The sequence below is a fragment of the Crocuta crocuta genome, unplaced genomic scaffold (assembly GCF_008692635.1).
Source record: "Crocuta crocuta isolate KB4526 unplaced genomic scaffold, BGI_CrCroc_1.0 scaffold273, whole genome shotgun sequence".
Lineage (NCBI taxonomy): Eukaryota > Metazoa > Chordata > Mammalia > Carnivora > Hyaenidae > Crocuta > Crocuta crocuta.
In genome coordinates, this window is record NW_027529425.1 from 4,479,904 (window position 1) to 4,494,870 (window position 14,967).

The following is a 14,967-nucleotide window of genomic DNA, read 5'->3' on the forward strand; positions in this document are numbered from 1 at the left end:
TCAAGAAGTTAAACATGGGATGACCATGGGCCGGTGGGTCTGCTCCCAGGGGGCGCCCGGATGCTGGTCCTCTAGCAGGTACCCGAGTGCATGTGGTCACAGCAGCTCTGCTCACAGTGGCCACAGGGAAGGCCACACACAGAAGCCCATCGGCGGACACGTGGATAAATAGCTGTGGTGCGTCCACACTGTGGACTGTGCAGCTGTAAAAAGGAGCCTACAACTTGCAATGTGGGTTAACCCTGTAAACATGATGTGAAATGAAAGAAGCCAGAGCCCAAAGGCCACATAGTGTAAATCCGGAGTCAGGAAGCAGATCAGTAGGTGCCAGGACCTGCAAGGAGGGAACAGCGACTGCTTCACGGGGAGAGGATGTCCTTTCGTCATGATGAGAATGTTCCAGAACCAGGTAGAGGTGGTGGCTGTGCAACATCATGAATGCACTAACGTGTGAACTGTACGCTTTGAAAGGGTTAACTTTATGTTATGTGAATTTCACCTCCATTTAAAAAATGTTAAAATAAAAGGGGCGGTGACTGGCCAAAAACGTGTGGTGGAGAAAGGTCCGGAGGTCAGAGTCGATGCACGGCCCGGGAGTCAGCAAAGCAGCGAGGTGGTTGAATGGGCAGTGGAATAAGGAAAAGATGATGGAGTCAGCACAGCTGGGGGTAGTAGACAGCCTCTAGGGCCCTTGCACCAGCGGGGGCCAGTCTCCACAGGTCCTCAGCACTGTGACCTCCGCCGGAGCCCGCAGAGACACAGATGAAAGAGGGAGAGAAGAGACGTACATCGAGGAGGGATCGAGGGTGCACAGCATGCCCTTCTTGGAGAAGGGAGGGTCCAGGCTAGCCTGGGTTGGAGGAGCTACAGAAACAGCAGCACTAGGTGCTCCCCAGGGCCCAGGGCCACCACCAGCCTCCTCCACCGTGCCCGTGATGTGGAAGAGGACCCAAAGGAGAAGACTGGCCAGCAATGACCATGGCCTGGGTTCATGCAACACTGCTAGGCAAACAGAGGTGAGTCCCCCCGGTGTGATGTCGGGGGCGCACACCCACATCCAGTGAGGAGCCCTGCCCAAGGGCCAGCGTCCAGCCCGGGGGAGCCCCTGCCCAGGTATCTGTGGGATGAAGGGAGGGGAGCTGACAGATGAACTACAGGGCAGGAAGTCACAGCTGCAAGCCAGACTTGGAGGGTCTGCAGTGACTCTGTGTGGCTCCCAGACACCTTCCATGCTCCAGGTAGAGGGGACCACACAGAGTGGCGGGGCAGGGAGCTGGGGGGGGTGGGGGTGGCAGGGAGGGTTGGGACCACACTGTCTGCTCAGCACCATTCTAGGCATTAACAAGATTTATTCACGCCTTAAAGTCAAAATGCTAACAATTCAGTCGAATTATACTGAGTGTCAGGGACCCCCTCGATCTGGGCCTCATGGGAGGGTATTGTGGTTTCTGAGTCCCGGTGACAGGTGTGCTCTTCTCCATGAAAGGGATCTTTAGGACAGCAACCCACTGCATCTGTACCATTTCTTGTAAGATGAGTAGCGGAAAAAAAGGAAAGAGAGATGCCTTCAGTTCTAGGGCAGTCAGTTCAAGACCTTTTATTTCCCATTTGGTCCCTTATGGAGATGCCTCGGAGGTGCTGGGGAGCAGGGTGGCTGGCACTCAGGGCACCAAGTGACCGAGGCAGGAGCGAGCCGTGGGCACCTGCTCACCACCAGGCACGGAGGCGAGTGCTGTCGTGGAGTGTTCGTGTCCTCACGTGTCTGTGCGCAGGGTAGGGGGATGTGCACAGCAAGTGCCATTGATTGGTCGAATCCCCAGGCCCCAGGCTTCAGCGAAGCTACTCCATCCTGTTCCTCTCTCCCTGTGTCCCCAGCCCCACCCCTCCAGCCGTGGCTGCTTTGTTTGAGCTCCTGGTGCAGAGAAACACTCCAGGCTAAGGAACGGCAGGGCCTGGCGGTGGCTCTTGGCCTCGAAGCCAGTGTGTTGGGATTCCATCTTTCTGGCGGCCTCACTGGCCTGGAGGCATCCATCTGCGGCCTGCTGGCTGCCCTGACCCCATGGACATCAGCGGCCTGAATGGGCGCTGGGGGCTGGGAGCGTACCCTTGGCCACGCAGCTGCTGTGGTTGTTGGGGCTCAGCACATGGCCTCAGCGGGGTCTGGGTTCCACCCATGTGACTCCGAAGACGGGTGAGGCACTGGCCAGGCCTCCTTCTGATGCTGCCAGAGGGGACAGATGCTCGAAAGGCATCCTCGGCCTTTGCAAAGGTGGGAGAGGATGACACAGCGAGAGGCAGTGGCTGGAGTGGTCCCTGGGGGGCACTGGCCCACAGCTATAGTAGCTCCAAGCCTGGAAACGTGAGGGGCCGACGCCTGCTTCGTCTTCCTGGGAAAGAAGTCCCCCTCCCACCCCTCGCAATGGAGGCCCTCCGAGGACGGGGCTTCCGGGCCCTGCCGCCACGCTCACAGCCACAAGCCCTAACACGCCTTCTGAGAAGGTCACTGTAGGTCGAGTGCAGGGCCCGGTTTGCCGAGGGTAGCCTCCAGCTGTAGGGTTAGGATGAATGGACGGGGACCGCAAGGTCACACTTCCCTGCCTTCCCATGGAGCACTCTGTCTTCTTCTTAACCCGGATTTGAATAGGTGCCAAAAGAGTGGCAAGCCCAGGCGGGGGCCGCGTGGCTCCATGTGGCTCCGTGTGGCTCTGCCTGCCACGTCTGCCTGCAAAGCCATTCTGTCATTACCTGGAGGCATCACTTAGTTGCAAACACTGCAAAGGCTCTTCCTGCTCTAGAGAGTGTGCCCCCTCCCCATTCCGGTCCTTGCGGCCTGTGAGCTCCTCTGGGGCTCCTCTGGGGCAGAGCATCTGGGGCTTTGAGAAACCTCCAGGAACCCCCCTGCCCCCACCCTCCCACCACAAGCTGCTAACTCTGTGCTCTCAAGGCATCTGCGTCCCCGAGATACAGCGCTCCTCCACCCGTCCGATTCTTTTAAAAACACGACTCTCATATGAATACACAGTGCAGGTCACAGATTCATTTTGCCCACCGGCGAGGGTGTTTGTTTTCCCTTTGGTCTGTGTGAGAGCCCCCAGGCGGGTTCAGGGTCTTACCCCTCACTGTCTGCATCTCCCCTCCACCACCACCCGAGGCATCATCCCCAGGGGCCGGCCCAACCTGTTGCCTTCGCACATGAATGTGCAGGAGTTCAAAATCAGTACTGAAACTACATTGTCTTGCGCTGAGCTCCAGAAGCAAATTATTACCGAAAATGGAATTTCACTTACACATCTCCGAAGGGGGGCAGGTAGGAGGGGCGCTTCAATTTCTGTATTAAAAGGTTTACATTTTGATCTGAAGAGACTAGAATCTTTTTTTCATGAGAAACAGAAGTCTTTTGACACTTGCCGGGCTCCTCTGGCTCTCTGGTGAGATTTCAGAACCATCACGATGGAGTGTTCTAGAAGTAACTGGCTGTTCACTAATGATGCGCTGGACATACAGTGTGGCAGCTTTCTTTAAGATGAAACAAATCAGAGCTCCTTGGGGAAGCTGGGATTTTGATGGGGTTTTCTTCTTCTTCTTTTAAAGCAAACAAACAGCACTTTATGATACTTAATACAAAAGCAGAAATGCTACACGTTTCAAATACCACTCATCAGGGGGTGGTCGTTAGGATCCATTAGGGAGCTGCTGTCCTTCCGAAAACATCGGGACTTGCTGCCCCGGCCACGCTCCTTCCGGAGGGCTCTCGCTGGCTTGTCTGCCTCCGTGACTGGCTGGGGGGCTGGGCTCCTTTGGACATCGGTGCTCATTTAATTGCCTGGGGGTGGGTCCCAGGCCCTGCCACCCTTGCCAAATGGGGTTTGCCACCAGCACTGGGGCTGTCTGCCCTAGGAAAGCCCTGTGGTCAGCAGGGGCCCCGAGGAGTCATGGAAGCTGGCTGGCCGGGGCAGAACCCCTGACACCCCACCGAGGCCCTGGAGGCCAGAGGAACGGCTGCTCAGAGGACGGTCATTAACCTCGTCCTCTGAAAGGCAACGGCACACACGGAGAGGAAGCACAGGAACAGGAGGGAGGCTGTGCTGGGAGAGGTGGGGGAGGGAGGCTGGATGAGAGAGCCCTGCTTTCATCCAGAGCTAAGAGAGGGGAACAGACTCTCCAAGAATTCCTTCCAGGGAACCCTGCCAACCAAGTGCACCCTGCTGGCTGGAACTCTGGTGTCAGCAGGAAAACTTGCGTGTCCAGCAACTTCCACAGTTACCGAGCCCCCTCTTGCTCTGAGCGCCATCCCCAGTGCCCCAGCCAAACAAAGCCCCCCAGTGAGGACGTGGGAGGGACAGGCGGGGCATCTCTGCATGGCTCTGCTAGCAGGTCGCCCATGGCCAGGAAGGGGCTTAGGTGGTCCATGCATCTGGAACCCTGATGAGTCCTGGGAGGTGTCCCTGCACTTGACCGAGGAGGGTTCGTGCTTTGCCATCCCTCCTGTTCACAGCTGTGCTCACTGGTTACTTATTTATTCTTTTATAATCATTTAACTCTCCCTCCATCTGCAGAAGCAGGACAGTGACCTGGGTCTTCTACCATGGACCCAGGACCTGGGTTCTCCTGCCCCCTCTGGCTTTCTAGCTTTGTCTTCTCTGGTTCCTCTGCCTCAGTGACCCCAAAATGAAGTGGCCCTGCAGGTGTGTCCTGCCCTCCTCCTTCACCTCCCTCGGCATCAGTCTCCTTCCTCCTAGCATTTGGTGTCCCTGCACCGGTGGCTCAGACCCCTGTGTGTGGGCGGCCTTCGTACTAACCACTGGGTGGATGTTTCTAAGTTCTGCTCCCGTCTGAGCTGGCACCTCAGACCTGACACGCCTGCTGCAGTGCCTGCTCTCCCGACCCAGCACCTTGTGCGCACCCCTGCTCGGGTGGCTGACATCACGCCCTCTGTCATTGAGGATGGAACACATGGAGCGGCTTCCTGGTCCCGCTCCCTCCCACCCTGCCCCGTGCTGGTGGGCGGAGCCCCTACAGCCTCTCACAGCAGCTGCTTGACTCCAGGGAGCCTCCCTACCTTAACACCAAAGGTTTAAGGCTGCTGATCGCTGGCCGCAGGGTCTGTGTGGTGGCCACTGGCTTGGGGAGTCTTTTCCCTGACCGGCAGTTGGAAAGCTGCCAATCTGGTGGGGCCCTGACCTGCCTCTTGGTGAAAGGGCTGGTTCTGTGACAGTTACCCTGTGCAGCACACCTGGGCACGTCCCTTAAGTACAGGCCCCTGAATGCTGTAGCCATGACAGGGGGTTCAGCATGGGTGGGGGGGTATACTCAGCACAGCGGAACTCCAAGGTCATCTCTGCTGCTCTGTGCTCCAGGCTGTCTGCGGCCTCCTCTGTGCCTGTCCCACCCAGTCCTCCCTGCATTGCCTCTCCTGGCCACCCCCAGGGTTCCCCCACTTTATACACAGTCTCCAAATGCGCCCCTACCCCAAATAGCCTTCTAGGGACAGTTTTCCCATGTAGTGTTCCCCTCCTGTGAAGAGGCTTCTCCCGCAGGCCATCCGTGCACCCATGACAGTCCCTGCTCTGGGAGCCCAGGCTCTGAGCTTGGCTGCCTTAGGTCTGGGGGCTGGTTGTGTGCAGCCTGGGAGCAGGCTCCGACTGTCCCCCAGTTCCCCCTACCCCCCGCAGTCTCTCTCCAGCCTGTACTGGTCTCTCTAGTGCAGGTGGCCTCCCTGCGTCTGTCCCTTCCCTCCCATCTGATATGACCCCTCTCAAGGACAAACGGGAACACCCACACCTTCCTGTGCCACTCCTCTAGATCCTGAAATGCCAGTGAGGACTTGGGCCCCCCTTCTCGCGAAGTGGCATGCAAGGGGAGGGTTGGGAAAGGCACAGGGGCGTGAGAGCCGGCCCGCTACCTGCTGCCTGCTTTGTGATGCCGGGGCCTCAGCCTTGCCTGGAACGTGAGGACAAAATGACTTCCCCTGGGGCCATCATCTCCACAGCACCCTGCTCGGATACCAGGAGGTGTGGCTTCCCATGATGCTTTTGCACAGAAACTAACCAGGCCGTTCCCAGGAGCCCCAGCTCCCCCTTCCCCTCTTCCACTGTGCCTGTGCACACCCTAGCTCTGCAGCCATTTGGCCTTCCCCGCAGGTGCATCAGCCACACTTCTGGTTTCTGCATCTGATCCCTGGCATCTGGGACCCTGCCGACCCTGGAGCAGCTGCTTCTTGGAGGAACACAGCCAGGGTCTAGAGAGAGCAAACGACTCTCTCTGGTGTAGACCACCAGTCCAGAGCCCACACTGTAACCCCCCTATCCACGTGGCTCTTGAGCTCTGGTCCACTGTCCCCCAGCCCTAATCACCAGGCCCAGGGACCAGACAAACAGCCATTGGGCCCTAGAGCCCCTCACACTACTCAGATTGGCCGGTCCTCAGCCTGTTCGCCCTATCTCGACCGCTCCTTCCCACGGAAACCCCAATAAGGCTCTGCTAACTGCTCGGAGTGCCCTGCACCAGCCTCACCTCTGCAGGAGCCCTCTGTGAAGTTCTGGCCAGGCCTCCATTTGCTTTTGGATTCTCTCCTAGCAGCAGGACTCATCTGCATGAGTCAGATTAAATGCCCGCTGTCCCTCCCACATCCCCACCCTGGGCTGTGAGGTTCTGGAAGTCTCTATAACCTGGCGTTGGGCACCAGACCAGAAACCTGTAGAACAGGAAGTGCTTAATAAATGTTTGCTGGATGAATGGATGACTGAATGAAACAAATATAAAACCTGATGACCGGAAAAACAGAACACGTGTGAACCTAAAAATCCAACACTAGAATTAGGATGAAAGATTCGGCTCGGTCCTCAAGAAGAATAGAAAAATATTACTCTTGCAAACTTAATTTGGTTTCCAGTTGTGATTTCTATACATGTTAACCTGTATTTCCTGAAAATGACATTTGTGGTAAGACATTTCCCTAGGTCCCTACATGCTCTGTCACTTACACTACCATATTTTCTGCTGTGTGGTATTTTTAAAAGTCCCATAATAGGATCTAAAAGGATCTGATAGACTAATGAGCAAGAAGGCTGGTTCAAGCCTTCATCTTGTATACATTTCCCCTGCTGGTCAAGAAATCTGGGAGAAAAGTCATTGTCAGGGTGTTCTCAGGCACAACCAAGCAAACAATAAACACCTGGAAATACCCACGTGTGATGTGCGGTCACCTAGCATGGCTGTGCCTAAGCCCTGAGCCACACATGCTGTCCCGGAACAAAGAGGAGCCCAGCCTGGCACATTTATCCAGGTGACCGTGTCACTGTTGAAGGAGCCATTAGAGCTGGTGACAGCCCTCCTTTGCATACTCGACAGACAATTTAGAAATAATGTCACTCTTTTTCTTCCCATTAAGAGAAAGAAATTCAACTAGTCAGAGTTTATTACGGCTGAGATGTTGACAGATACGCATGAAAAGGGCCACAGACGGCTCTAACCTCCATCCCTGATGAGGGAAGGGGGAGATATAATTAGTAATTAGAAGTCTCCACCTACAGATTGCCAAGTGATGAGGCAAAAAATGTCTGGCCTCTGACCCTGTAACAGGACACGAGGGGAATCCTTTCCAACATCAGAGGTCCAAGAGCCAGGTGGGCGGAGAAACGAGGGCAGGAAATGCTGCAGCAACACGGAGGCTCTGCCCAAGAGTCGACGCTTGGGGGTGGCCCGCCCCCCCAACAGGCTTTTCGGGCACTCTCCTCCCGTGCAGCCGGCCTGCCTGGGTCTCGGGTGAGTGCCCACAATAGGACAGACAAGGTCCCCGGCCTCACCAAGCTTATGTTGTCTCTGGGGACTCTGTAACCGTGAGACAAACTAAGAAGAAACTTTCTGTGGAAACGGAACAGGGGGGAGGGGCTCTGGCCCCTGCCGGCCTGTCTGCCTCAACCCTTGGGTGGGACTCGAGCCTGGTGTCCTGGCTGCGCGGGGTGATGGGCACAGAGCGGGCAGTCCCCCTGTGTGCACAGGCGGCCCACACCCTCCAGACTGGGGAAAGTGGGAGCTGCCGAGGGCTGGCAGGGGAGCTCCCTTGCTGTTCGCGACATAATGTATCCTGGGAAAAGGAGGCCAGGGATAGTTGGACTTGACATTTTTCAAGCTGTGGATTTGGGTTCCACGTGAGTGAGTTCTAAGTACCGGCGGCTTGACCCCCAGCTGGCCCTCTGGGCTCTTGGAGCCGGGCTGCCTGCCAGGAGCTCGGGCCCCTTCCCAGCTGCAGACCCTCACATCCCTAGGGACTCAGCCCCCCTCAGTTCTCTGGGCATAGAGCCTGTCCTGCCCCAGCTCCCTGGGCCCCGGGCCCACTCTGGCCTGGGCCTGCTGGACTTGCCAGATGTTTCCAGGTGTGGACCTGCCTCCTCCCACGGGCCTCCCCAGGAATGCAGTCTTTTCTCAAACATTTGCCTTGGCTTGATTATTTTTATTATGAGCTTCCATTTACCGAGCGCCTAATATGTGTGAGTCCCATGCTCTCAATGCACTGTTACTGCCACCATGTGCCCCAGTATGCCGGTGATCACACCTGGCCAGGGCTGACGAACTCCCCCATATTCATCAGCCGGGAGCCCGGCCTGTCACCAACATGCCTATGGTCTTGCTTTGGCGCCGTGCTTTGCCACTCGGCTTGTCTCTTCCTGGTCTGGCCTCCGGCCATCCAGACCCCATGGGTCCTCACCAGTCCTGCCCATCTTAAAAAGGTCAAGGGCAAAGCTGTAGCTCTAAGTATCTTGTTGCAAAATCCTTGTTATCTCTCTCAGCCTCCCTATTTCCAGATTTGCTCTTTAACATTCTGCTGGGCTCTTAAAGAGTAAGAAGTCACTGAAAATAATAAAATAGTACACACCTCCTACTGTCAAATGCAAGGTCTTCATAAATTCAGCCTCCTCGGGTGCCTGGGGGGCTCAGTCGGTTAAGCGTCCGACTTTAGCCTATGTCATGATCTCGTGGTTCATGGGTTCGAGCCCTGCGTTGGCCTCTGTCCTGACAACCTGGAGTCCGCTTGAGATTCTGTGTCTCCCTCTCTCTCTGCCCCTCCCCTGCTCACGCCATCTCTCTCACTCTCTGTCAAAAATAAATAAGCATTAAAGAAAAATTAAAGAAAACGATAGCCTCCTCTGAGCCTACAGCCGTCTGCTTCCCCCATATGGCTGGACGTGAGTCTCTGTCCTGTTTGTCCGAGGCAGGGCTGTGTCTTCCCCGGAGGCTCTGGTTCAGCACCGCACAGACTTGACCATGGGGTGTGGACAAAGGTGCACAAGGAGGCAAATCCAGCTGGAGGGAGTGGAGAAGAGCTACGATCCCAGAATTCTCGGGTAACACATTGGCCTAAAGCCCTGGGCAGGTTGGGCAGGAAGGGAAACAGGGGCTGTATGGGTGTCAACTTAAGATAAGAGAAAGCCGATGCCTTGTCCCTTGGACATGTTCTCTGCAGCTCGCCGCTGGGAGAAATTCACGGAGGGAGGCCGTGGCTGGCAGGGTGGGGCACGTTCACCCGGCCGCCAATAGGAAGGAAAGCAAAGCCTGGCCATGCACTTAGCAGCCCTGCGACCCGGCCCCTCGCCAGGAAGTGCACTGGAAGCAGAGAACATCACTCGGCACCTCGGATTCTTCCAGGAGTGTCTCTCTGCCTGCCACCGCCGTGGACACTGGAGCCACCCGGGGCATCCGTGACGCCCCACCTGCTCTGTCTCTGCTACTCTTTAGTTACCGAGAGAGCACAGTCGGCAGACTTGTGCTTTATTTTATTAGCCCATAACACTCTCTAAAACAGTTCCTTTTACAAAAATGGTACTATTATGCACAAATAAGCACTAAGTGGGCTTTTCCCCCTCCCCGTTTTCGGAATGGAAACAGCTTTATTGGTACCGCCAGCATCTTCATTACAGGGGACCTGCGTGAAGCAGTGTTTTGAGAAGACTAGATGTTATTTTGGCTATTAGAGCAGAGCGAATGGCTGCAGATGGCAGGGGCTTACAGGGGTGCCGAGAAGGCAAAAAGGAGCGGCAAATGAGAACATATAACATTTGCATTCTCCCTTCTACATGTGACATAAAAACGGGGGAAGAGATGTTTTGCTCACTCCTGTAGTCAAAGGTTACTAATTAAGCAAAACATTCCCGAATCAGGAATACCTATAAAAGCGGATTTCTACAACTTGAACCCACATCTGAGCATCAGCTTATTACATGGCCCTTTAATGTGCTGCTCCGAGGGTTAGGGCCTTTCGTCCAATAATCACTGGAGACAATGTCGAGTAGTACGAGCCTCCTGGTGCACTTTAAAGGCAGTCAGAATCTAAAGGAAACTTTTCTGCAAAGACGGTATGATTGAGAAGTGGGTCAAAGGGAAGAAAATGCTGCTAGTCTGTCATTAAGTGTTTGGTAGGAGCCAAATCCTCCAATGTGGAAGGCCACTCAGCCGTTGCCTGTCCCGACCGACCTTCCTGGTTCCTCGAGACGGGACCCAGACACCATCTCCTTCCCTGGCCTCCACCACCACCCGAACCAGTGAAGTCTCTCCTCCCATGTTCTGCCAGCACCCGGGCCCCCTCGGAAATCACCCCCTGCTTCCCGTGTGAGGAGTCCCTGAGTGGCTGACCTCTCACTGGACCCAGGGTTCCTGCATCTCATTCCTCTCCAAACGCCGGCCCCTGGCCGGGCACAGAGCAGCTGTGACAGGGGATACTGGAGTCTCACAGCATGGAAAGCCTGGGTGCAGCTTGCATCCGTCCAGAAAGAATTAGGTGAGGAATGTTCCAGAAGCTTTCACCTATCCCAGTTATAGTCTCAAGGGACCTGTTGCTCTGAGTTTAGGAGAGTTGAAGCCTGGCTGGACTAGGGAACACACCGAGATGCTTTCGTAGGAGCAGCTGGGTGAGCTGAGGTGAGGCTTCCTGCAGGGAACAGGGCACGGGCAGTGCAGACCAAAGTCAGGGGCACAGGTCAGGGACACAGGCCGTGCTGCCCCGTGGGCTGGCAGGTACCCAGAGATTCCATTTGTTAAGTGCCTCTTTCCTAGAGAGAGCAGAAGCACCTAGAGAGCAGTGCATCCTAGAAAAACCAATATGACAAAGTGATCGAATTCTCTAGCAACCTCTCAGGACAGGTATTAATATCTCAAAGAGCAGGAGCTGGGTGGCTTGCTGGCAGCTGCCCGGCTGGGACATGGCAGAGCTAGGATTCGAGGCCCAGGCTCTCTGACCCCCAAGCCATGCCATGTGCCCTCATGTCACCGACCATTTCGTCTGGACACCATGTATTCTCGTGGAGCCTGTCCATGGCCTTTCCTGGGGGGGTGAATCAGAGGGTGATCCATGGAAAGTGGTGAGTGCCCAGGAGGTGGCATGAGGAGGGGGCAGGATGGGGATTCCAGAAAGATCTCATGGCCAGAGTCCTGGGCCTGAGAGGGAGAGGGGGGCTGCAGACCTGCTCTTCCCCTGGGGAGTATTAGCAGGTGGTGTGGATGGGCTATAGTATATTCTGCCTGGATCTTGTAGAAAAATGGACCCTGGCCTAGCGATGAAGTGTCTGCCAGGCATTTAAGGAGATGCCCATTTGTTCATTTTTCAAGGCACACTCTCTGCTGTATGCCTCTGAGGTTGGTTGGAACAGGTCGCAAATAAAAGGAGGGTCAAAAAAAAAAAAAAGAAAAAGAAAGAAAAAAAAACAAAAAGAAAGGGAGATTCGTGCTAACCTTTGCCACAGCATCCACATCATCATTGAATTTTCTTGGGATAACTTTGTATATGATTAAAACCAGTCTAATACATTCAACCCAAACTGAATGGATTGGTACGACATACACCTCGGTAGCGGTCTATTGATGGAGTCAATCCAGATGTTTGAGGAAAAGGGCATCTTTTTCACGTGGCCAAGTGCTCACCAGAGGAGGGCACACCGGCTCAGTGATGGATGCGGTGCAGGGCTCCCAGCACACTGAGCGCTAAAATGCCCATCGCTTGTCTTCTGTCCTAAGGAGCCCAGGAAAAGTCTTTAATCTTTACCTTCTGGGGTTTGGAACTAAGCTTCTTTTTACAGATGAATATTTATGCTTTAGGAACACTGAAACACAGTTCAGATAATGTGCTTTAGGGGGAAAAATTCTCTTTTGGTTTGAAGTTTCAACCATCTGTATTGCTACCAGAATTGCTAGACATGCTGAGTTAATTTCAAGACACCTTCAAGAGAATATGTGTCAGGAACCTCCAGTTCTAGCAGTGTGGCAGACTAGATAACCTTTAAGGTTAGCCTCCCACCCCCAAAGCCAGTACCGGATATGGTATAACAGATGTCTTCTTAGATGCCTGGCCAAGTGCTCCGGGAGCAAGGGACGCACCTCGAGGACCATGTACGTGCCATGTGAAGCTGTGGCCAGACGTGTTGCAAAATCTAAGCAAGTACTGTCTGTGTGAGAAGTTGCTCCTAATAATTATAGCCTTTGGGGACACAGAAAAACATGGTGGACGTGACATACTGGACATAATAACAAATACGACTGGCTCGGAATGATGGAATTTCAGAATCCTGGACCCCCGGGAGGAAGGTGGAGATGATGTCTAATTAGATTATGATAATTTGCATTTGCATGTTACAATTTTAAAGGCAGCTGGTGGGGGAGGGGCATCAGGACCTATGTCCAAGCAGGTGGCAGCCTACTCAGTGGGGAGGACTGCCCACACACAGGGGGATTTGGCAAATCACTAAATAACTGAAGTTAGTGGGAGCTGAAGAAGGGCTAGTGTAAATGTGGAAAGGGGCGGCTTGAATAAGCAGGTGGTTCTAAACTGTATTTGGAGGTGCTGGTGTGAACTAGTGGTTTTCAGCGTATATAGACAGATACAGAAATGGACTGAAGTGTAGATGTGTGTGCACCTGAGCGTGTGTGTTTTCCAGCTCTGGGCACTGAGGAGGCCTGGACGCAGTGATGCCCAATGGCAGTGAGCACATCTAGTGCCCGGATCTTGGTTTCTAAATGCCACTCTGCACTGAAAGGCCCCAAGTTTCCTTGAGAAAGGGCTGAAAACAGAGAGGAAAGAATAAGATGAATCTAGAACACCTAGCTGTGCCAAAAAGCAAGGCTGTACTTCGAGTTGCAGGGGCTTATGGGGAGAACATGAAAACCAGGTGGCAGGGCCCCCCCGACCAATGCGGGAGCACTGGGGCACCAACCAGCATTAGCAATGACAGCAGAGGATTGGAATCTCTTAAGGAAAGTAGGAATCCATGAGTCCACACTGATGTAAACAAATGAACGAATAAACAAATGAGAGAAAAACTGTTTTCTACATTAAAAAGTCCAATCAATAAAGGTAAAAGAAATTATTCAATTAGAAAGATCCCTAGTTGGTGCCCTCACTGTACTAATTAATTCAGGCAAGAAATTTCAGTGGATGACAAAACCCACTGTGTGGGAAGGGGAAGGAGACTTTCAGAGAGTCTTGAACTTCAGCACAGAACACTTACTCGCTGTGAAGGGAAGGAGAGTGGCTTTACTGTGGAGGAACCTGCTGACCCCATTTTAATTGTGTGAGCTAAATGGACTCCACCAGGCGTGGGCCCTGTCTATGTCTTATTAACCCAGCAAGAGGCAGTAGAGGAACCCAGCACCACTTCTGTGACATCTGACCAAAAATGGATAACCTGACTCTAATCCTAAACAAATCTACAGACCCAAATGGAGGGGTATTGTATGAAACGAATGGCCTGTAACCTCTGACGCTGCTAAGGTCATGAACATCAGGGACTGGCCAAGGAACTAATCCAGGTTGAAGGAGACTGGGCAGGCATGACAGCCAGGGGCAGCGCGTCATTATGGGCTGGCTCCTTCCCATTGAGGACATGTTGGGACAATGGACCAAACTTGTATGGGGTCTCTGAGTGAAGGGTAGTATTCTTACAATTTTTCAGTAGTTCTGAAATACTTTCAGGGCAAAAAACAAACATGAACTTCAGGGGAATCTCAAACTCCATCTAAAGTTCTTAACTAACAGCTACAAACTGAGTCAGTGAGGAGCACAGAAGCCCGGGGTGCACGCCTGGGGAATCTGTGTCGCTGGGCAAGGGTTCCGCACTGAGGGCCTTCATCACACGGGATGCTCTCAAACAGACCTGGGGGAGCACGACCCCTGTGGAAAGGCACAGAGCCTGCCCAGATCATGCTGCCCTGGGAGGAGACATGGAGAGGCTGGATCACCACGTCCCTCTTGGAGACCAGGCGCCCAGAATCACTGCAGTGGGAACAGCAGGGCAGGGGCTGTAGCTTTTAATTCACTGCTCCACCCGGAAAGTTGTCACGCACATGGCAATCCCCCAACCCCTGCTAAGGTTCAGCCAGAATTGGGAAACAAGAGTGCCTTGGGAAGACGCCCCTGAGGCTCTGGTCAATGCCCAAGTTCAGAGTCAGCAGCCCTGCCTCTCACATCGCCTGGAGGGTGATCCAATCTTTGTGAAAACTGTTGAGAAAATAATCTATTGATCTTAAAAGCCAAAGCAAGCACCAGAAAGGCCAAGTTCACTTAAGGACGTGAATACAAAAAGTCCTGGCTCCAGACTTAACCAAATGGAAGAGGCACTGTGATCAAGTTGTTTATCCCAACCCTGGATTGGTTGGACATTATCAGCACACGTCATTACCGACAGATGACAGAAGAAAAACCATGAACGACTCAACAGATGCAAAATAATATTTCGATGAAAATAAACTTATTAACGATTTTTTAAAAATCCTAAAAATCCCAGGGAAAAAACCTCCTAGCAAACCAAGATTAGAACAGAATGGTCTCAATGCAATACAGGCCAGTTATAAAAATGAACAACTGACCAACCATAAATGTTTTAATGTCATAATTGATGATAACACGTTAACAGAATTTCTTGAAAGTTAATAATACAATAAACGTTCTATCACTGCTCCAATTCAATACATTATTTGAGGATC

At 53.5% G+C, this 14,967-nt stretch overlaps 1 protein-coding gene across 4 annotated transcripts in view; it reads right to left on the bottom strand.

The window, feature by feature from the left end:
* The window catches only part of SDK1 (sidekick cell adhesion molecule 1), a 518,084-nt gene that overhangs the window by 111,329 nt on the left and 391,788 nt on the right, over positions 1-14,967 (bottom strand). The window lies entirely within an intron of this gene.